The following is a 25,632-nucleotide window of genomic DNA, read 5'->3' as shown; positions in this document are numbered from 1 at the left end:
AAGACAAAGGAAATGGGCCACCAATTGTAGGGTTCGTAGTTCTTCACTCGAAAATGTACAATACCATACAAATACATGTGACGCCCTTTGATGGGTTTAGGGTGTGCTGCATGTAGCATCAAAAGCTCTCACAGTTGAAGACTACTTGAAGAGCCAGTGTGGCATTATTGGTGGCGCTCCATCGCCCACACCACGTATGGTACAACAGTCCAGTATCCAATGACAATGCCATGAGTTGCACACTGTATTGCAACTGATAATTCGTCTGTTGTGAAATGACAACAAGCAGGTCATCTGCACTGACGGGATCAAATCCTAGTGTACATACACTTCAGTGAGAGAATTTATGCATGTTTGTGTATGTGTGTGTTGTATAAATGGTGAAAATGCATTCCTGTATGTGGAACATTATGACCCACTTATCATACTTACGTACATATCTATGAGTGCATATACATGTATCTGCTTACTGAATATGTAAGTAACTTTGTTTTTGTACACCATGTGTGTCAGTTGTGTTGTTGTTTGCACACTATGTGTGTGAGTTATGCTGTTTATTGTCTGTACAGTTTGTAAACTTTCACTAATGTTGTCCACACCAAAAAAAAAAAACCTCTGTTTCAGTTCACTGTTAAGTTTCACAGAGAAGCTATAAATAAATATTTCGTGTCAAATGTAGCTAAAGTACATAAAATGTCCATCAGCTGTTTGCTATGACTACACCAGGCTGTTGGAAGAAAACCATATAAATGCTACAAGTATTCCAAGCTGATGAAAACTGCATCAATTGTAGAGGAAAACATCACTTATGAGACACATTTTGTATGTATATTTATGTGTACTGTTAAATTAATTTTTGTAACTTTGTATATATATATATATATATATACGCAGTTCTGAACCTTTTTTCTGTTTTGAAAGTAGTTATGAAACAATCCGACATGTGAGTCACGATTTTTCTGTATTGAAACATTTATATTATTATGTGAAGAATGAAATGATCAAACATGTAGGAGTTATATTTTTGTAATACGACATGTTGTCTGTAATCTATTTTGACAATCAAATAAATCTAATTTGTTAAATTCTAGTAATTCATTTTGTTTCATTCTACCCTGTCACATGTATATACAATAGCTTACAATGTGCAGTTACATCTGCATTGCATGCCTTTTTATACAAGAATGAGCGTATTTACACTTCAGTTTTTTACTAAAGGGAGACACACACATGTCTATAAACTGTTCAACTTTTTTACAATAGATAGATAGGTCTACAATGCACACACTCTTTCTGTATGTGGGGATGCATTTACACTTCGTTAAAACTGTCGTAATGTGAACAGCTACACCGAAACATCAGAGGACTGGACATAACACTAGCTCTGCATCCACGTAAGGCATGCTACAGCTGACGCTAAAGAGCATGCAGGCCAGTGGTGGCGAATCATGGCTCAACCCTGCTCCCTGGCCCAGTACATGGTGGTGTACAGGCAGTGCTAAGGTTCATGGATGGCGGTGGTGGCACAGGGGCAGTGGAGGGCTCTTATCCCGTGTGGCATTAAATGAGAACGTCGTTATTCCTACTACCCAACACGATAGTGAGAACTACGTAGTTTGAAATTAAGATCCAAAACGACTTGTTTAAAGCCTAACGTCGGAAGGGGCAGTTGTTTCAACGTAGGAGGAAGAGTGCCTTACGATTTTTCAATTGAAATAATACGATGCTGTATGACAACTTGCGGTGACAACTGTTTAAATGGTTATGTCAGAGGGGAAAACCCTGGACTTGCTTAAGTGACTGGACTATTATAAATAGCCTTGCAGACCTCTACAGATGTGGCCACTTTCTAGCAAACTTCTTAAGCAGCTCAGCATACGTATTACTTTCCCTTTGCCTTTGCATCTTACATTCAGACTTCATAGAGACTGTGCCAGTATCCCAAGTAGGACATCTTGGATTCTATACTTGCACAAATGATCTACTTCCACAACGATACAGAGGGAAAACCCAATGGCCATTTTGCATATGTGGCTTACTCCCATCAGCATGATGATGAACCACCTTGAATTTTTGAACTTCCTGCCAAATTATGCTTATGACAACAGTCACGCTTATAGTGTGACATAAAAGGAGTGGGGGGAAAACCTTGAATATCCCACAAATCTTTGAACTTACTACCAATTTACAGATAGAGAAATTGGCATATGTCAGAGGTTGGGGTGAGGAAACAGAATGTAATGCAACTGATGCCATCATCAGAAATCTGGCAACAATGCACTCTGTGCCCAAACTCTCACTATCTACCTACGGACTATACTAAATCAACTGTTACCCAAAGAGCTCACGTCATGCTTTTGGATTATTTTAATGAGGTACCAAATGAATATAATAATAGTCAGTGTGACAGTCAAGAAACAAACACGATTGCAAGCAAGGTTGATTATTATTTGAAGACAATTTGAATCACGATTGTTATAACTGGTGGTCAGCTAATGCAAGGCAGAATGACGACAGTTTGCCATAAGTTCAGCACCTTGCCACAGTTTACATAGTGAAAGACTTCCCTCTGAAGCGCCTGCATCTCGTGGTCATGCGGTAGCGTTCTCGCTTCCTACGCCCGGGTTCCCGGGTTCGATTCCCGGCGGGGTCAGGGATTTTCTCTGCCTCGTGATGGCTGGGTGTTGTGTGCTGTCCTTAGGTTAGTTAGGTTTAAGTAGTTCTAAGTTCTAGGGGACTAATGACCACAGATGTTAAGTCCCATAGTGCTCAGAGCCATTTGAACCATTTGAACCCTCTGAAGCTGGCCTTGTTTATGAAGACAAGCACATACATTAATGGAGAAACGTTCATTCACGTTGTTCCTGTATTCCAGCACGAGTATTAATGTATTTTTTGTTAAAATGAAAAGTAAATGGTGTTATGATTTGAAGACGTGGTAATTTTATTTGTGTTTAGAGACTGAGAATACATTATCCACCAGATATCGACATACTATCTGGTATAGAGCCAGACAGTAACATGAGGCTGTAGTAGTGATGCTGTGGCGAATCTGATCCACCTTGTACGTAATTAATCTTGAAAAGTGCGAAGTGAGCCAGCCTTCTCTTAGGTAAGTAGCCTTCGACCTTGACAACAAATAAAATCAATCAATCAGTAATTGAAAATGAAAACATCCTCACCTCCCCTTGTCTCCATCCAGTCATAACACAGTATTAAAATGAAACAGCCAATGAAAAAAGTTCGAGATAGTGGAAATTCCTCAGTTGGGTTAAGGAAAAATTATATATCCCCTTCCAACCCCCCCCCCCTCTCTCTCTCTCCTTCCCTCATATCCAACTAATTATAATGCAGAATTAAAATGAAAGAAATAGACAATGAAAAGCCAAGATGCTAGACTACCCATGCTGTGTTAATGGAAACCTAAAAATCCTCTCCTTCCCCCCCCCCCCCCTCCTACTTCCAACCAATCATAATGCAGTATTAAAAATCCAAATTGATGTAAAAAGCCCACTTGTGCTTTATAACCTCTGCCTCTCCTCTTTCAAAACAATCAGAAGATAGTTTGCAGAATGAGATTTTCACTCTGCAGCGGAGTGTGCGCTGATATGAAACTTCCTGGCAGATTAAAACTGTGTGCCGGACCGAGACTCGAACTCGGGACTTTTGCCTTTCGCGAGCAAGTGCTCTACCATCTGCCAGGAAGTTTCATATCAGCGCACACTCCGCTGCACAGTGAAAATCTCATTCTGGGAACATCCCCTAGGCTGTGGCTAAGCCATGTCTCCGCAATATCCTTTCTTTCAGAACTGCTAGTTTTGCAAGGTTCGCAGGAGAGCTTCTGTAAAGTTTGGAAGGTAGGAGACGAGGTACTGGCAGAAGTAAAGCTGTGAGGACGGGGCGTGAGTCGTGCTTGGGCAGCCCAGTTGATAGAGCACTTGCCCGCGAAAGGCAAAGGTCCCGAGTTCGAGTCTCGGTCCGGCACACAGTTTTAATCTGCCAGGAAGTTTCAATCAGAACATAGTTTTAGGAAATAGCCGAATTGTGTTAAAGGGAAATTAAAAACTGTCTAATAAGTTTCTTTAATTTACGTCTATGGTCACAATCTTTTTTGTTTAACAGATTACCGGTTTCGGTTTTAATGACCATCATCAGATCTGTTTCATAAAAACAAAGTCCTAATGTTTTTATGAAACAGATCTGATGATGGTCATTAAAGACCAAAACCGGTAATCTGTTAAACAAAAAAGATTGTGACCATAGACGTAAATTAAAGAAACTTATTACATATACGGGTCAATGTGGTTTTTCGCGACGATGTTGCAGCTTGTAAAAATTCTCTTCCGCTTCCACTCCCAGGCACATTTTCAGCCAATCATAGTGCAGTACTAAAAATTCAAGATTGAGGAAATAGCCCAATTGTGTTAGTGGTAAATTTAGAATCTCAGCTAATCAGGGCAAACAATTAAAATGGTACACCAGATATACAGGTAAAATTTATGTAGTCTTTACTTGAAAGTAAAAGGTATTCATTATTTACTTGAAAATCAAAGAAATGCATTATTTCCAGCATAAAATTCTGAAATGTTACGTTAACTTCATACACATGTAAAATTAAAGTGATATGAATATCAAATATATATATTATTTCGCTTCACATGCATAGCTCCAGCTACTATTAAAGTGAGTCTAAGGTAGAAGAAGAGCATTATACATATAAAATGGCTTGTGCACTCATATATCCCTGTAAATAAGTGAAATACTGCGATATTTAGTAATCATTCCTTACCCCCTCTATCTGTTACACACACACACACACACACACACACACACACACACACACACACACACAAACTACAGAAGGTACCAAGGTCCATTATTGTCTGCTGTCGATTTCTGTTCACTGATCACTGAACATCATTGATCATTAACGATCATTGATCACTGACCATCATCTATCACTGAATATGTCAAATTCTATACTCTTTTGAAACACATGATCTCTGTGTTTTTTATATGTCAGCTCTGAGCCGTGCTCACTCCCAACCACGCGTTTTCGTGAACTTGGCGGTTTATCTGCGTTTGGTTTCCCGGTCTTGTTGCGGTTACGCCATGGTTCTTCTTCCTTCTACGTGTGGCAGCAGCGGTATGTATCGATATTTGCATCATGTACCATCTTTGGTTTTGTGCATATTGTTTCTGGCTAGGGGGTCTGCGGGCAGTCAGTCGGTTGCTGTGGACCAGAGAAGTTATCTCTGTGCGGTGCAGCTGGCTGGGTCCACTGGCACTCCATGCGCAGTGTTGGAGCGTGTGTGGAGCTGTCCGATCGCTACGAGCTTCGTGATTCACCGACCCAGAACGTCAAAGTTGAGTAGTGGTTGCAAGTAGACAAGCCACGTCCATTCATGTTGTGTGGTTCGTTTCGGTGGTTCGCTGTTGGGGAGGCTTTCCTGTGAGCAACACCGAGTGTTTGTATTGCTGAAATTTAGCTGCCATGCGGAGGAATTAACTATATTGGTTGACTACAATTCAATTGCACCAGCGGAATTTTCTGCCTTGTGGCCCTTAGTGTTCCAGTTACCTGTCCTGGCCACTAACGTAATTTCAGGCAGTGTCCTTTCCTCACGTGTTGTCACTGTCCAACACGGTGTGTAGTTTTGACAGCTTAATACATACAGATATTTGATTGTGGATAATCACGCCGGTAACATTTGGTGTTTGAATTCTCATGTACTGATTGGTAGCGAGCAAGTCGTTTGTCAGTCCATGGCTGTCCCTTGGTTGGGTTCTGACGGATCAAGTGCAGTTGGGCTCACCATCTGTCTCACCTAAGTGAACGAGGGCAGACCGATCCCATGGAGGCTTATGAGTGCTGTTGTCTTTAATGTCTTTCCCACCAGTGTTTAATTGTCTGTTTATAATATATCATAGCCAATGATAAAAAATTCTTGGTTTTACTGTGTTTTTGTAAGTAAGTTTGAATTCCAGCAAGTGGATATTTGCTGAAAGGTTATTGCCGTTGTGTTATCTTTTCTTTTAGTCTGGTTTCAGCTACTTAAAACTTAAGGCTTATGGTAACATTTTTTTAAAATTTTGGAAAATTAATTGTGGGTCTTAATCCTTGGAACCTTATTCTTAAAATTACCTTTGAAGCTTAAACATTGTGGCCTGTAACCTTATTCTTAAAATTACCTTTCAAGCTTAAAAATTGCGGCCTTCTGCCTTTGAAAGGTTATGGTCATTTATCTTAAAATCTTGAAATTTTTTTGTAAGCTTCAGTCGTTTGTACTGCATCTTGTTTATGTTTGTCTATCCACTCTTGCCTTCTGGCTTTCAGCCTATCTGTCATACATATGCCTCTCTTGGACTGGGGCAACGGACCCCAGTAATCAATATATAAAGGGTCCACAGGGTTGCTCTCATGCTTGAAGGACAATAGACCCTGCCGCACGGCATTTTTAGGTTTAGCAGCCCGACATAAGTGACACTTAGCTACCAGTTGTTCAACATCCCGTTCAATGTGAGGCCACATAACATATTGCTTAATCCTTTGAATAGTTTTATACATGCACAAATGATCCCCACCAAGGAACTATGATAATACCAAAACAAGGGTTGAATCAAGACTTGGGGCAAGCAGATCCTGGGATGACGATCTCGACCCACTTTGAACACAAAATTCCTTTCCTAATGCTATATAGCCTAACTAACTCACCCAACTTCACCCGTTGCTTAATCGGTGCTATTTGGGAATCCTGATCCTGATTCTCGGCAAGATACCCGAAAAGCTGGTGTTCCTCGCCCAAGACCATGGCCTGAACTTCTAGTGAGTAATCTTGTCCATCACCCGAACCCCTGTGCTGCTGGTCGACTAAGGGCGTCCGCCACCACATTCTCGGTACCTCTAATATGTTTGACTGTGAACTTAAAAGCCGAAATCCCCACAGCCCACCGTCCAAACCACCCCGTCTTGCGTGGTCTGGCCAGGATTCAACTTAAAGCCTGATTATCAGTCTCGAGCTGGAAAGGCTTATGCTCCAGATAAAAACGAAATTTCTCCAAAGCAAAGAGAACAGCTAAAGCCTCACACTTGTACACTGATTACTTCGACTCAGCGTCATTTAGCCTGCAAGATACATAAGCCAAAGGATGTCTATGGCCCTCCAACTCTTGTAAAAGAACAGCCGAAACTCCAGCATTTGACGCGTCCGTTTGCACAACAAAGGGTTTTTCAAAGTCGGGAACTCCAAGGACTGGCGGGTTGGCAATAGCCGTTTTAATCTGCTCAAAGGCAGCCTGCTGAGTCAGATCCCAAACAAAACGAACACCCTTCTTAAGGAGGCGATTCAAGGGTGCAGGTAAGGAGACAAAATCCGGTACGAAACTCCTAAAATAGTTCACCATGCCAAGGAACTTTGCCACTCCCTGCTTATCCTTAGGAGGGGGCAAGGCGTGCAAGGCTCTCATGCGATCCTGATCGATTGGGACTGCCTGCCCTGAAACGATATGGCCCAAAAAGGAAATCTGCAGTTTTCCCAGCGTAACCTTAGATGGTTTGACCGTTAGACTGGCCGTCTGGAACTTAGCCAGGACCTGACGCAAATGAAGCAAATGTTCTTCAAATGACCTACTGTAAATAACTAGATTGTCTAAATAATTGCAGACGCAATGTAACTTTAAATCACCCAACACATTATCCAATAAACGCGTCAAAACAGCAGCCCCAGTAGCAAGACCGAATGGAATGCGATTGAATTCATACAGATTCCAATCGGCACACAATTTTCAGCCAAAGGAATCTGATAATAGGCCTGATTCAAATCAAGTACAGTAAACCAAGTCGCGCCAGCAAACCGAGTAAAGGAGTTGTGGAGGTTGGGAAGGGGTACTGATTTCAAAATCACTTTCTCATTAAGACGCCGGTAGTCTCCTACCACCCTGAAATCCCCCCTTGATCTTTGGGGACCAGAAATATCGGGGAGGCATATGGAGATGTGGAGGGATGAATAACCCCCTGCTCTGACATTTTACGTACCTTCCCTCGTAATATTTTCATTTTGGGAGGAGACAACCGGTACAGGGACTGCCTAACAGGAACGTCATCGGTGAAACGAATGTCATATTCCAGAATGATAGACACCCCCAGTTTATCTCTCAGTAAATCCGAAAACACCCCTTGTAACTCACGCACTACTGACTGTGCTGCGTCGAAAGGTGGCTAATATCCACTTCATCAACAAAAGCTACCGGAAAGGTAGGGACCACCGACGACAACGCCTCCCGACATTCACAGAGACCGAACTTCTCCAGAGGAGCAAACTTAAAGAAGAAAAGCCCACCAAAGTAATCCGACACCAGCTGCATTTTAGAAATAAACTTACAGCCAAGTACCAGGTTCACTGGCAAACGCGTCACGAGAGCGAAAGTGATTGGCCAAGAAAACTGCCCTCCCAAAACACTACCCTTAACCCATCCCGCCAGAGGTAACACCTGACCATTAGCGACTCGACATCTCTGAAGAGGGATCTTCTCGGGTTTAGTAAGGTGGCCAAACTTGAAAACCCAAGCCCCACTAAGTAAGGAGTATGTACTACCAGAATCCAACAAGGCGCAAATGGGTTCATGGTTAAGTTGAACACAAATATAGGGAAGATGCGATCGGGACTTGGCTATGACGGCACGCCCACAACAAGCTGTAAATTTACCATACAAGATGCACCGTTTTCCCTTATGTCGTTTGTTACTCCTACTACAAAGGGGAACAGGACAATCCCGAACTAAATGACCACCCTCACCACAACGAAAACATCGCCTTGTCTCAACCCCGGTGGTTCTACCCCGACTGCGCTCCTCGGCAACCTAAAGTTCTTTTACAGGCCTAGAAACCCTAGCGCCCTCTGTTTCCTCTCGCAGCTATAACGCAGACGCTGTGACTATTGCTCCATGCAAATCCTCCCATGGAACTGGAGGGGATTTGAAGATATAATGCAATTTATTTCCAGCAGCCATCCATTCCAAAATCACAGAAACCAACTGGTCCTCAGACATATCGACCAAGAGCGCTTGTGAGGCAACTTTCACCCTCTCCACATACTGCTGTAGCCTCTCGCACTCTCCCTGTACCCTCCAAATGTAGTGACACTCTAAATACTTCCTAAAGCCCACAGTAGGTCTCTCACTAATAATCTTCTGCCTAAGCTGAAGCAACGACATCTGTTCAGGGAGAGCTCTGGAGACAAGATCTCCAAGTTCCCCTTTCGCTAAAGGACAGTGTAAACCTAAAAGGGAGGAGTGAGCTACCCTAAAGGAGGGGGCGTGCTGTTCAAAGTGAACCAGCAACCAAAGTACCTCCTCAATCTTACTCAAGGAATCAACAGTTAATTCCCCCATATCCTTAAAAAGAAGTCCAATCAGGTTAGGTAATTTAGCAAAAGGTTCCATACTACCTCCCATCTTCTGGTTTTGAACACTCGGCAAGATCCCCACATGCGCCCTATCTGACTCGACCTGCCCACTGAATTCCTCAGAACCCAACTCTAAACGAGCTAAGCTTAGCTGCAACGCAACCACCTTCTGCTGCAACTCCGAAATGATCTTACAATCAGAGTCGCTCGAAACTATTTGTTCTAAGTCAGAAACCCGGTTAGAAATATGCACCAAATGTGCACATAATCTAGTAAGTTGTTTCCATTTAGGCTGATCTACTGAAAACCAACTAAGAAACTTTTCAAACTCACCCACCACCTCAACGGCCGCGGCTACGCCGGCTGGCAGACCACCAATGACTTCCTTAGTAACAACAACAGGCCGCTGCCAGGAATCTCGTTAACACGCGGCCAGCTCTAGAACTGTACCCTCCTTGTCAGTCCCACGAATTTCAATTTCGTACAAAAGCTTCTCGCGTCGGATCAATCCTAAGCCCGGGCACTCCCTCACCGCCATCACACCCTGAAATATACACTCTAAAAGTAAATATGAACAAACAAACAGAATAAAAACTATTAATAATTACTAACTAAACCTCCACCAGCAACTCAAAGGGATTAGGTAGCAAACGTACAACCATGCTCTGCTACCAGTAATAAACCGTCAATTAGGGCGATTCACAAACTACCAATTAAGTACACATGTTATTCCAAAACGTTATCGTGGAAGTAGGTGACAGGAAGTTTTGGTGAAATAACACACACTGCTAAAGATTTTTAAGTTGGGCATTTTTTTTAAATTTCCAATAGCTGACAAATTTTCTTTATGAAAAGGAGATTGCAAGGCATGACGTTAACAATAAGAAAATTTTAAACTTGTTATATCAATAAGGGAACAATTCCAGAAAAAACTTTAAGTAGCTAGCTTGTACTAACCAAAAATAGTTGTCTCTCTCCAGTTACATAACTTATATTTGTTACAAGATAAATGTGAATAAGCCAGCACACAAACCTTCACACTAAAGGTAATTCCTCCCAAAAAAAATTTACTTAGCTCAGTGAGGAAGCGACGTGTGTAAAGGGGCCCAAATCACAATATGTGGAATAGTTATTGGTGGCCACAGCAGATCAGCCCCAAAACTTCCGTTACAAGCCACCATCTCTCCATGTTGCCCAAAACCAGAAGATGTAGCAAGGGCAGTGCCTGCACAGACTCCAAACCACAGAGACACGTGGCACCGACCCTAAATCACCCAATCAAGGAGTGAATGAAACGGCCTGACCAAGACGCAATTACCACATCCCCTCAGACAGGCAAACGAAAACTGTGGTGGGAAGACCCGAAAAAACCACTGGTGAGGAAACTCATACACTTCACTAGAACTTGAAGAATCCCTTATATATATATATTAAAACATCATTTTGAAAACATGGAAATATATACTTAAGAATACAATGAAAGAAATGTATAAAGAACAAATAACTTACTTTAAGAACATAATTAAAATCAAAATTTGAAAAAGCGAAGATTTCAGAGAAGTAATCCATGATGCAATTGCAATAATAAACAAAAGAAATGAAAAAAATAAATACATTATTGCCACACATTATCCTCATTAGAGTGGAGAAAACTTATGACCAACTTATGTTCTTTTAATTTTACATGACTTTAAATATGAATATTGTGTTACATGAGCACAATTAAAAACTCTACAACATAAAATACACATAAAAAACAGCCATATAAATTGTATTGAATTTTTAAGGATTAATTATGTAATAAATTCAGTGCATTTATATCAACGAATGAAAGAATATTTAAGAATTGTTTGCTCCAAAATTATTTTAGTTCTTTGTTTGAGTATTCACCAGAGCAACTGTATGAAGACATAAAGAAACTGACAAATGATTGTGGAATATAAAACTAAATTTCCAAGTACCTTTTTGATGTTCAAATTGCAAATAACATTGAAAAGAATTATTATGCACCTAATACATAAAATTTTTTGAAACTATATGTTTCCAGGAACTGATCAAATAATTTTGACATGAAATATCCAAATGTACTTCTTTAACAAAGCTTTAAATACTATGAAAATTATATACAATACCAAAGATGGTTAAAGTTTCGTTAATTAAAAAATATTTAACATAAATTTTATTACCTTTATTATTTAAACTTTGTCCATAAGAATAACATTTGAAACTCATTTTTATAGTTCTCACTCAGAAATATTACCTGTTATGTGTTTGCCATTTAAATCTTTTAATTTGTATGTGATTGGATAAGAATGAATAACATCTTCAATTTCTAAAATTTTTGTTGACACTTTTGCTGTATATGCTTTTCCAAAACATCCTTCCAATTTACATATCCTTATTTCGTCATAAAATTTGTATTTAGGTTCTCATTTCTATTATTGAGTGTCTTGTGTTATTATATTCCTCCACTAATTTAGAAACTTCATCAACCCATTTACAATTTCCTGAAAGAGAAACATACTTTCACTTTTTTTCTTTTAATGTTCTATTAAACAATGATAAATATAACATTAATTCTGGAAATTCTGTATTATAAAATTCTGTATCATTATGTGTTTGTAAATGTTTTGGTTTTCTTGTATAGAGTATTTCTCGAAAGACTCAGCTACATTTTCTTTAACTTGAATTGCTCAAGGAAATTTTGAAAAAATCGTCAATAACAGCTAATAAATATTTATATCCTTCATTTAATTTTAAATTCTTTCAAGTCTCCAGAATCGATATCAGCTAAATCAGATTACCATAAATCACCAATTCCAAAAGATATTACATTTTTTCTTTTAATATTCTATTTAATTGGTCTATGAATTCACTAATAAATTATTCACAATTATTTTGACCTTCACTTACAAAATATTTTTTTTTTAAATTTTCTCTCTTCAGTTTAACGCTTGGAACGAAGACCTTCAATTCTTTGTTTTACATTTTTAGTTGTTAATCTATGACAATCAAGTGTTTAAGCAAACGTTTTCCACTTCAAAAATTAAAAGTGATTATCATTCTTCATTTATAAAGAATGAAAAGTAATTAATCTAATTGAAATTTTTGATTCTGCAGACTTCAGTACTTCTATATTTTCAGCTTTCATTTCTAATAACTTACGATACCATCATAAATACCAATTCTTTGCCTTAAATCTGTTAACATTTGGTTGTATTCATAATTTGTAACAATATTTGATTAATCATTTTGTACATCTTTATTGGAATTATAAATTAGAAAGATAGTTCACACATTTACATATTGTTCTTTAGTATCTTTTACTGTGTCAAATAACAAATGGATCATTAATATTAACTATTCTAACTAGTTTTAAACTCAATATAATATTGTGTCCCAACATGATCAAAAGTAGTTAAATTTACTAATCGACCTTCTAAATTTTTTGGTTTATTAGGCAATTTATTGATCTTAAAAATACTAAAAAGATGATTAATTTTTAATTGTGTAACTAATTATTCAATGTCAAAATTAGATAAAGTATTACTTAATCTTTCATCATTCCTCTGAAATTACACTCCTGGAAATGGAAAAAAGAACACATTGACACCGGTGTGTCAGACCCACCATACTTGCTCCGGACACTGCGAGAGGGCTGTACAAGCAATGACCACATGCACGGCACAGCGGACACACCAGGAACCGCGGTGTTGGCCGTCGAATGGCGCTAGCTGCGCAGCATTTGTGCACCGCCGCCGTCAGTGTCAGCCAGTTTGCCGTGGCATACGGAGCTCCATCGCAGTCTTTAACACTGGTAGCATGCCGCGACAGCGTGGACGTGAACCGTATGTGCAGTTGACGGACTTTGAGCGAGGGCGTATAGTGGGCATGCGGGAGGCCGGGTGGACGTACCGCCGAATTGCTCAACACGTGGGGCGTGACGTCTCCACAGTACATCGATGTTGTCGCCAGTGGTCGGCGGAAGGTGCACGTGCCCGTCGACCTGGGACCGGACCGCAGCGACGCACGGATGCACGCCAAGACCGTAGGATCCTACGCAGTGCCGTAGGGGACCACACCGCCACTTCCCAGCAAATTAGGGACACTGTTGCTCCTGGGATATCGGCGAGGACCATTCGCAACCGTCTCCATGAAGCTGGGCTACGGTCTCGCACACCGTTAGGCCATCTTCCGCTCACGCCCCAACATCGTGCAGCCCGCCTCCAGTGGTGTCGCGACAGGCGTGAATGGAGGGACGAATGGAGACGTGTCGTCTTGAGCGATGAGAGTCGCTTCTGCCTTGGTGCCAATGATGGTCGTATGCGTGTTTGGCGCCGTGCAGGTGAGCGCCACAATCAGGACTGCATACGACCGAGGCACACAGGGCCAACACCCGGCATCATGGTGTGGGGAGCGATCTCCTACACTGGCCGTACACCACTGGTGATCGTCGAGGGGACACTGAATAGTGCACGGTACATCCAAACCGTCATCGAACCCATCGTTCTACCATTCCTAGACCGGCAAGGGAACTTGCTGTTCCAACAGGACAATGCACGTCCGCATGTATCCCGTGCCACCCAACGTGCTCTAGAAGGTGTAAGTCAACTACCCTGGCCAGCAAGATCTCCGGATCTGTCCCCCATTGAGCATGTTTGGGACTGGATGAAGCGTCGTCTCACGCGGTCTGCACGTCCAGCACGAACGCTGGTCCAACTGAGGCGCCAGGTGGAAATGGCATGGCAAGCCGTTCCACAGGACTACATCCAGCATCTCTACGATCGTCTCCACGGGAGAATAGCAGCCTGCATTGCTGCGAAAGGTGGATATACACTGTACTAGTGCCGACATTGTGCATGCTCTGTTGCCTGTGTCTATGTGCCTGTGGTTCTGTCAGTGTGATCATGTGATGTATCTGACCCCAGGAATGTGTCAATAAAGTTTCCCCTTCCTGGGACAATGAATTCACGGTGTTCTTATTTCAATTTCCAGGAGTGTATTTTACTCCTTTTCCTTTCTTTCCCATTTCTGAATTATGGCTTTTTGTTCTTCAAATTTTATCACCTTTTTTCTTAGTTATAGCTGCATTTGCATATGCTGTTTATTTATGATTACTTAATGTATAGTTTCTTTTATCATTTTCACAATGTTAAACTGTTGGAATACTGTTTAATTCTTCTAAACAATGTGAATTTAAGGAACCATTTGTGTTTCAACTTTTCTATTTTCTTCAACTGCTTTTAAAACTATTTCTCCTGCTATTCCCTCGCTTAACTTCAATTGTATTGATAACTGGTGAATCTTCTTTTTTGACTCTCTTATACTCTGTTCTTGGTTGTTTTTTCTATTTGTGAAACTCTTCTTTTAATTATTCTTTACTTTTTATTTCGTTCATCTTTTTCAACAACTTCTGGATCGTACTTTGCAAAAGTTTACTAAGAATAAAAATGCAATAATCTTTATTATTTTACATTCAATGTTTGTTCAACGTTTGTAAAGTTACTAATCTTTTATCTATATTTTCAATCATTAATTTGTGTTGTTATATCTATCATAATAAAACCAAATTTATCTTTATTCCAACATTCGCTACTTTTTTAAAAAATTCATCAAACTTTACATCACCAATAACAAATTCATGATAAATATGGACTAAATTTGGATCATATTGCCTAAAAATATTTAGCTAATCGTTTTGTTTAAGTAATTGTTTTGGAATGTTTGAATAAGTTTGACTTAAATGAAAACAATCTATTCTTTTATTTCTTCCTCTAGAAAAACATTGATAAATTTATCTTGATTTTCAGGAATTAAATTATGAAAAACTACCACTGAATTATTTTCACAATCTAACAGAATAATTTTATCGTTATTTTCAATGTAACTAACATTTTTTGACTAATTTCATTTTCAATTTTATACACCTTTTTTTAATTCTTGTTATTTTAGTTGATCTAAATCTTCAGAATAAGCAAACAAATGATTAAATTGTTCCAATTTAATAATCCAGATGCTAAAATATAATTATCAATCATTAATAGTGTAATTGGACACTCAATAGAATTTTTATAGAAGTGCTCCATGGATGTTTTTACTTTCTTTTCTGGAATTCTTACTTTTTTTCGCAATCTGTCATTATTTACATAATTTTTCTTAATATGAATGGGTATATTATTTCAAGTGTGTGATAATCTTTTGCTCTGAAAGAAAGATTAACTGTTCCACTAAGAGAAAGTTATTGAAACATATCACTAGTTAGTTTTTATTCAACTTTTTAATCATAAATGGTACATCAAGAAATATTAAAGTGTCTTCTGATGGAGAAACAATAGAAATTTCTGGTGGTCAATATAGATAGGAAAATTTAAGACAGTTTACTCATCCAAAAACCCAAAATATTCATATAATAGCAGATAAAAGTTTTAAATACAATTGTTACTCAAAAAATTACTTATGGATATATAAGACTGCGTGGGTAAACTTTTATGATTTAATTATCATTTCGTTGAAGACAATAAAGAAACTTTTACTAAAGCCATTCATAAAATCGTTCCATATCAATTAATTAATGTCAATTATAATTTAGTAGATGGAATATTTGTTAAATAGACTGATCATTTACATAGAGAAACTGTTATTGTTACTTCCCTTAAACCATATTCCGAATTTGGTGTACAAGAATTTATGAACCAATCCATCAATTAACAATTTCAATTTTCCATAATATTCTGACTTTAGAAACAACTATAAATGATGAAAATGATAATTTGATTGACTTTACTGGTGGTTATGTAACAGTTGTTTTCGAAATGAATTAATAATTTTTTCCTTAATAAATCATGAACCAAATTGAAAGTTATCAATTTTCCCTCATTTCCTGGAAACAAGAAAACAAAAAAGTAATTTAAATCTTCCTAACAAGTAAACAGAAATTAATATTAATATTAAAGTAGATAACACTGTAGGAGTACAATTTATTTATGAAGGAAAAAAAAACAAATAGAGATCGTCCAATTTGTGAACTAATTTTGTTTAAATTTTAAAAGTTTTTGTATTTTTCATTTAATTAAATTAAAATTTCTGTTACTATAAAATTCTAAGGTTTTAAATAACTCAGCTTTGTTGATTTTCTTGTTTTTGCTGTAAATATGTGGAATTTGGTTAGGGAAAACTCTAAAATTAGATTCTTGGTTTGCATTCTGGAATTTTAACTCGAAAATGCTCTTTGAATCAGAACTCTCATCAATATACTACTTATGTACTCACCAACAATAGGCCATTATGTGATGGAGTAATTGAAAAGTTCTTTATTTAGTTTTAATAAAATTAATTTTTCTACATATTTGCTTTCAACCAGGTTTAGAATGCCCTATGGAAAGTCCTCTTAGTGCAAAAAGAATAGCATTATGAATATTCACTTTGGAACTATGTCTTTGTATATCCCAAACTGCAACATGAACAGAGTTATGGTATCAAGAATAAGATTCACATATCAGTCCCTCTGCTAAGCACCATATGGTGGCTTGCAGAGCATTGAAGTAGATGTAGATGTGTATGTAAAATTATGAGGACTCCAGAGAATAAGCACATGACACAATAGTGTACAAGGTGACTTCAAAAAGTAAGTTACAAATTATTATGGCAAGTTAAGTAACTTTTATTGAGTGCTGCACTACTCTTAAAAGTGATGCAGGGCAAGACACTATCTTTAAAAGTAGTTACAAAGTCTCTTTCTAGAATGGTGGCAATGTTCTACTGATCATGCAGCTTCTGAATCAGTTCTCCAATTTCTTGGACATTTTCATCTGTGGTCAGTTTCAGTGGCCTGCCTTACCTATCAGCATCACTCATGTCCATGGCCTTGGTCAAACTGTTGGCACCATTTCGCTACAGTGAGATATGAAACTGCATTTGGTACACATACCATCAGAATTTCACAGTGAATCTGTGTGCAATTTAGCCAGTTGCCCACATGAATCACATTGACCCTCATACGTCAGCTTTGGAGTTCGTTTCCAGTAAGTTAAAAGTGGATCACTTTGCCTTGTTACACAGACTTTGGGTGTGCGAGTGAAGTACATGAATTCTCAGTTGATTACTAGACCTGCTCTCAACCTAAAGAGAAATCTGCATAATGGAATTTTAATTACTTAACTCCAGAACGACTAACGAGAGATCACACTTTACTTGCATATTCAGTAACTTTCTGTCATAGGACACAGGACCCTGTGCAGTAAAGGACACTGGGGTATGTGCTGGCGTTCACTTTGGCAAAAAATTCAACAATCTAAGTAGCTGCATTTATAATATTTATTTATGATTTTTTTCCTGCCAAATCATATATAAAGTTCAGGGGCATCACAAACATCAAATGCTGTTAAATAAATAATCAATCTCAAGGCTTTATGCAATGAGTAAATAAACTTAACAGTAGAGAGAAACAGTTAAAACTGACATTGATTTATAACAAATGTAGGGAAGGCTGGGGCTGATTTAAGGAAGTGAAACAATTCGTTGGCACTCACGATGTGTGATCTCACAAGTTAGTTTCATTAAGGACAGAGGATATCTCCTATGTCTGCCACATTAAACTAACTGGCTTCAAAGTACCTTTTCTCAAGAAGTATTAATAGTAGGACACAGAATTTTTTTTTCAGGTATGTTCACACTGTTTGCTTGTAAGTTAACATTTTTTAAGATCAATATATTAAAATTACGATTTTGAAAAATGTTTTAGTAGTTACCTGTTTGTCACGCAAATTTTAAAAATATGAAAGGTCACATGTTCCTTTCTAATACTGCTAGAAAGCTAAAAAAAATTCCTCTTCATGCACGTTTATCAAGACAGCTCACTGTTAGAATTCCATTTCTCTGTGTTAAATGGTTTCAGACGAAAGGTACAGTAGGGTAGAAAAAAAAACAAAAGTTATAGAAAATTGAGTTTGAAGTTTTATTGCCTTTAAAGTATCTTTAACACATTTTGGCAATCAATGCACTCATTATTTAAATTCACAGCTTCTTGCACTGCATCTGTCGTAGATTCTTCTACTACTGTTTTCCAAATAGCACAAGGTGAGTCAAAAAGGTCTTTATGACTTTGGAATGATATAGGAATTTATTGAGATAATGTACAGAATCGGTAGACGTGGATATTTGTGGTGAACAACCTCAAGTTTGAAGTGTATCAATACCCTATTCCGCTACCAGAAGCGCTAGTGTAGTGCACATTTAAAATGGCTACTTTCACTAGTGTGGAGCGTGGTCGTTGTGTGTTTTGGTTTCATGAAACGAACCCTGCAACGACTGTTCAGCGTAAATTTCGCACTGAAGGAACCTCCAAGTAGGCCTACATTTAGCCGACCTGAAACATGAAGTCTACACTGACGTTGCACAAGTTACACCAGTGTGGAAATAAATTGATTACCAGTGGGATGTGTGCCACATCACAGACAGTAGTCACATCAAACCAAAATGTCGTTTGACAATTTTATGTGAAACTTGAGTTTCTTTACTACAAAAGACACATCTACTGAGTCTGCAACTTAATCACAATAATTTTTTACATCATTCCGAAGTTGTAAAGTCCTTTTTGACTCTCCCTGTTTTTCTGAACTGTTGTAGGAGAGCGGCACGAGTTTATAATGACACGTAAAATTGTCCCTGCTGGTAAACACTTTGCAATACAAAAAGTTAATATTGTTTTGCTTATATTAACTATTTTTGTTCTGCCAGGTCCTTTAGATCTTTTCTTGACAACTTCTAAGGTCACAGAAAAAAAACACACACATTGCACTATTTCTATAGGAAACAACTGAATAAAATACAACAAACAGTGTTGCCAGTAGTTGAAGGCTGAAGCAACAGAAAATATGTCCCTAGGCTAATGAATTAAGAGAAGTTACAGAGGAAGAAGTGGGTGTTTTCGCTCTGCAGGCTGTCATTCAAACTGACATTTAGGACCTTTAAATTAGTATTTGGTCTAAAACACTTTTACGTTCGCAAAACGCATGATTCAAACTATCATAATCACCAATAAAAGGAAATTTGAGGTTTTTCAAGGTATCTTTTGCCAATAAATGAGTGAACACATACCTATGACAGAGTAGGAAGGAAAGGAAGAAGATAAATACCACTTCATCATGCTCAGTTCCCCAACTTACTAACATTACAATTAAGCTTCTCTATGATGTCCCTCCATGTATTGTCTTTGACAGAGTATTGTCGTAATCTTTATGCGAGAAATAGTAGAATAGTGGATACTGCTGAATAAGTATCAGAAGCTCCTCTTCCATGTGTGTGAGATCAGACAGGACATGTGTGTTCGAGAGAGATTTGTAGCAGTTTGGGCAAAGCGGGAAAGAGTGGAATACCGAACGACTGCCAAGGGGTGACGTACCCGATACCTTGGTGAAGTTCCCACATGATTTACAGTGTTCTCACTGGGCACCTGTCATCTGTTATGGAATCGTTCGCCCGACAGGTAGCCTACAGCACGACAGGCGTACGGCATGGATACAGCAGTGACACAGTAAGCTGTGTGGAAACGATGTACTTGACGCTTATGCAAAGTATACAGGCCGAGTTCAGTCGTGATACCATGCTTCATGACACAGTCTGTGCACCGTTGAAACACTGCACATAGCTGGATGGCATCGCCCGACCGACAACCTGCCGGACATAAAATCGTCCTGCACAACATACAATAATGAGCCAAAACCGTTATGTCGACCTACTTAATAGCTTGCTTGCACAGCATTAGAATGAAATACATCATTGATTCTGCGTATCAGGGATCCGACAGTATGGTGGTAGGTTTGTGGAGGTATGTGGCGTTACATGTCTAGGCACAGGTCATGTAATCCGCATAAATAAGGGGGCTGCTGATCTGCATATGTAGTGGTGGCGACGCAGGTGGGTCCCATTGGATTTACATCAATCGAATTTGGTCGCCGAGGTATCAACGTGAGTTCACTATATTGCTCCTCAAAACACTGTAGCATGGTTCTGGCTGCGACACATGGACAGTTATAGTGCTGAAAGGTGACATAGCCTTCACGTAAGACATCAAGCATGACGGGATGCAGATGGTTCGCACATGTCAGCGTATCTTTGATTACTACCATAGGTCCCATGAAAGTGCAGGAGAATGTCTCTCGCACCATAACACTATTCCCACCAGCCTGTGTCTGTGGCGCACTGCACGTTTCGAGTCGCCGTTCACCTCGACGACAGCTTTTGTGGACATGAACATCGACCTAGTGTAGCAAAAATGTGATTCATTCGAAGATCCGACACGTTTCTATTGATCTACGGTGGAATCCCGATGGTACTGTGCCTGTGCCCTCTGCCACCGCTATTGACGACGTGGTTTGGTCAACGTGTGAACATGTAGGGGTGGTCTGCTGTGGAGCTCCATGTTCAACAATGTACAATGAATGGAGTGCTCTAAACACTTGTGCGTGCACCAGCATTGTGCTGTTTTGGCAGAGATGCTACAGATCACCATCTATCTTACATTACAGAGAAGGCAAGCCTCCGAACCTCATGTTCTGTGAAGAATCGCGGACATCCAATCACTTAGCGCTAAGTGGTAGTTTCACTGTCCTATCTCTTTCTGTAGATGCTCACGACAATAACACATGAATATTCGACCAGCTACGCTGTTTTCGAGACATTCCTTGATTGGCTCTGGGTAGTAATAATAATCTACTCTTTGTCAGGGTCGCTTATCCCAATGGATTTCCCCATTTGCAGCCCATATCTTTGGTAGGCTGGTCACCATTCTTGCCTGCTCGCATACTTTTGTATTGTACAACATTACCAGTTGGCATCGAAAGTCACAGTGGGCAATGGTCATATTGTTTTGTCTGTTCAGTGTAGTAGAGTAATCTGAAACGCTGGCCTAGAAAGCTACCCATGTGTAACACACATAGTGTTGGAATCTTAACTGCAAGATAATATTATGAAGAGAGCGAAGAATATCGGCACCATCAGTAGGTTCCTTGATTCTAAAATATGCGGTAATAGCATAAAACACTGTAAAACATTATTACATGTGTACTGTTTGGTCCCAAATATTATTTTCTGTGAATAATTTCATAATAAATCATTTATTTACTATATGTCACAGCATGGTTTTACATTGTTGCCACTGTTTTGGCATATTTTCTGCAATTTTTTACTATCGTTTTCCTCGGTATACAACATGTCATCTGCTACTGTATGAGATGTTTGTAAACAAATACAAAAATGTGAAATTATGTATGTCATCGGTTATGCAGTTTGGATTTCGGTAGTGTTCCCAATACATTTTTTCCCCATACTGGAAGTGAATGTCCTACATCTCGATGTACATCAACCACAGACATAGACATCAGATGTTTCCATGGCATTTCTAAATCATTTCCGACAAACACCTGTGTTAGTTGTATTGATCTGCTGGGTATACATATATCCTTATACTCACTTGATATATTAGTTCGCACTTATCACTCACTTATGACTAGTTAGCACATCAGTCCACAGTGAAAGCTCATAGCTAGGTTGTGGGACATTGATATATGAGTATGTCTGACTGTGGTTAGAATCTGATGCATCTCAGCATCTGAAGCATCTCAGACAGTTTTAATCTGCCAAGAAGTTTCATATCAGCGCACACTCCGCTGCAGAGCGGAAATCTCATTCTGGAAACATCCCCCAGGCTGTGGCTAGGCCATGTCTCCGCAATATCCTTTCTATCAGGAGTGCTAGTTTTGCAAGGTTCGTAGGAGAGCTTCTGTAAAGTTTGGAAGGTAGGAGACAAGGTACTGGCAGAAGTAAAGCTGTGAGGACGGGACGTGAGTCGTGCTTGGGCAGCTCAGTTGCTAGAGCACTTGCCCGCAAAAGGCAAAGGTCCCGAGTTCGAGTCTCAGTCCAACACACAGTTTTAATCTGCCAGGAAGTTTCATATCAGCGCACACTCTGCTGTAGAGTAGAAATCTCATTCTAGCTATCTCAGATGAAGTTTGGATTTTGAATATATTGTATGAAGGGGGAGTATTGTGAGAAGTTGATCAGTGGAGACTACATCACTCTTCACCCCATACGACGATATATTACAGCAAAAATTGTGACAAATACCCACATTACAGTGAAATTCTAACAAATTTTTCCAAACCTACAACAAGCTGACCCACTGGTGCTAGCATATTGACCCTCTATCTGTAACAGTTTACCACAGAACTGTAGCGAATTACAATTGCTCCTAAACTGCAATAAAATACCCATGTTTTGCAGAAATTGAAAATAAAATGTCTTATGGTACAGTGACATAATAGCAAACTGCATCTCAGTATAGGTAAATGTTATTTAGCTTTACATAGAGAATTCTCAAAACACCAAGTTATCCACCCTGGACCAACTGACTTCAACTTGGTAGCCATTTCCACTCCAGGCTGATGTAGGCTACCTTGATTGGCAGACAGACAGCAACAGGGACAGAGAGGAGCTACGTGTATATAAACCCACCACTTTACCTAGAGATCGAAGAGATGTTGCGGTTCCCATGTTCACATTATTTAACCAATTGTGTATCGAAATGCATCAATATTGGAACAGTGCTAGAGCACAAGTCTGAAGTTGTAATTGATCTAGAGACTTATAACTACATCAAAATGTTCAGCTCTGTCAGAGCGGAGGTCCTTATGTGAAAATCTACCACACATCAAAAGTCAACTCACCACAAAATGTAAGCCATACAAGAATGAACATCAACCGGTTCTCCAGCAGACACACAACAGCAGCAGCAGTTATTTTACCACCTCAATGATACAGTGTTAGATGGTACAGCACAGAAATCACTGGATCATGAAATTACCCAGTGTATGTTTAAAAAAGCACAGCATGTCAAAGATCTGAAGTATATATGATGCTGTGTACTTTGTTATAGAGAGAATACGTCAATTAGCTGATATTGTTTGGAAAGTGTATAGTAACATGGTGGTACATTTGATAAGACAGAAAGTTCATCCAGGTGTTGCCATGGATAACTACATATGGCCTATATTTAGGGTGCACTAACCCAGTGTCTTGCAAATCATGTATTGAAATGAACTATGACACCTATATAGGAGATGAGTTCCGATGTATTTCCATTATGCATGGACTACAAGTATCATACAAAAAATAGTTCCAGGTGTGATATTTGGCCCAACACAGACCCGCCCCCCCATACTGCAGACACCCACAATGTTAGAAATTTACTTTCAAAGCTTCTCATATACTCTATAGATCCAAGATTGGGCGCTGAGTTAGAGAGATTTACTTTCAAAGCATCTTACACACTCTATAGATCAAAAATGGCGATATTTCCGGCCACTTTTAATGTGATAATTCAGTGGATAGTACTGCCATATGTCAGAACTACATCTGATTTGCTTACTGTGTTGCTCTCCAAGAAATATATGGAACTAACATCCAGTCCCCAACGTTTCGAGGTTACTATGTATTCAGTCTGAATTACTCAATAAAATCACAACTATCGAACCGGAGTTGGACGTGAATTTCGTAAGCAATCGATGTTACATATCTCTATAACCCTATCAAAGGCTTGTGCCACGCAGGATCACTGCTATATTAGATTGTTTCAAAACTGACTAATTTCGATGTACAATTCAATGATTTCACCATTAATTTCGGTGATTTCAACTCTGAATTTGTTCGAAGTTTTTCTTCCATCCAATTTTAGATTCAAAGCTGAAGCAACTTTCAGTAAATGACATGATGTGCTACATTCTTAAGCAGTTATTCCCATTTCTGAATAGCTGACATATGTTTTCAGATCTCAGTGCGAACAATGAAGAGTCTGAGCAGTATCAAGTAATGATACTTTAGTGAGGGGAGCATGAGTGCATACTTCTATAGGTACAGAATATTACACTGCACTTACTCTAAACAAAGCACTTAAAATGTGTAGAGTACTATTTTATTGAACAGTTGCTTGTTGGTATGTGTGTTAATTATCTGGAAATAGCATGTTGGTTTGTGGTGATGGATTTGAATATAAAATATCTTTTATGTCTTTCTCCTATGGAGGCACCTTTGAGTTCTTTTGATGCTACTGATAAACTAACTTACATTTTAAAGTGTACTGAAACTATAAAAATCTCTTTGGGTCTTTGAAGGCAATTTTGAAAAGTATTTGTATGATCTGGACAGATATGTGACGCTATCATCTTTGCGTCCACAATCTACAGATATTTCGCAAGTATTTCATTCCACGTGTCTCCAGATGCCTACCAAGTGTTTGCATCCTACTGAATGACTACTGTGTTTGTTTCTGAACGACCTTGAAAGGAACATAATTTTTCTTTGTTTTACCCAGACGTATTTAAACATAGTTATGGCATTATCCGTAGGTTTTTATTTTCTGTCTGTTAAACGAAAGCAAAGAACTCATTGTTAGTTGTATATGCATAAATTAGAGTTTTTAACAAGATATCCACAAATTTGAAAACAGGCCCAAATTTTATATAGGCTACACCTTGTTACCACATAATGCGTTTTTTATGTTTTTCTTTCATAGCCTGTCATCTGCAACTTCATGGAGCTTATTGTAGAAAAGTTATTTATATCGAAAATTTACCATTCGAAATGTTATGGTTAGGTCCAATATCAAGTGTGTGTGTGTGTGTGTGTGTGTGTGTGTGTGTGTGTGTGTGTGTGTGTGTGTCAGTGCACGCAATATGTTTCAGTTACTTTTTCTTGTTTCCCCATTATCTTCAATGAGGTCACCAGCCAATGGACTCCTAACCAACATCTTTCTTAACCACATTGGGGACAAAATATTTGAAACCATTGTATGACCCAAACAATAAGGAGTTATCCCAACTGGTTATAATTAAAATACAGTTACTCATATACGTCCATTGTAGGTGCTGCAATTATCATATGGCTGGAAAACTTGGTAGACATGGCAATGTATTAATGGGGAACCAATTAAAGCTGGGAAAAAATTCGTTCCAGTTTTGTCCACCAGGTGCAAATCTGGTGTATGACGGTATGTCATCCACGCTGCCATTTGAAAGCCATAACGTGAATGAACAGTATGGCTATCGAAAAGCATCAACAGCAACGTTCTGAATTTGCTCTTCGTTTCTGGCACGGATTGAAGTTGATGACATATGGCCAGGCAATATTATATGGAGCGAGGAGACACATTTTACACTATAGGGTGCAGTAAGTACAC

The sequence above is a fragment of the Schistocerca americana genome, chromosome 8, assembly GCF_021461395.2.
Source record: "Schistocerca americana isolate TAMUIC-IGC-003095 chromosome 8, iqSchAmer2.1, whole genome shotgun sequence".
Taxonomy (NCBI): domain Eukaryota; kingdom Metazoa; phylum Arthropoda; class Insecta; order Orthoptera; family Acrididae; genus Schistocerca; species Schistocerca americana.
The sequence above is the reverse complement of the archived record's forward strand: the minus strand, read 5'-3'. Positions refer to the sequence as shown.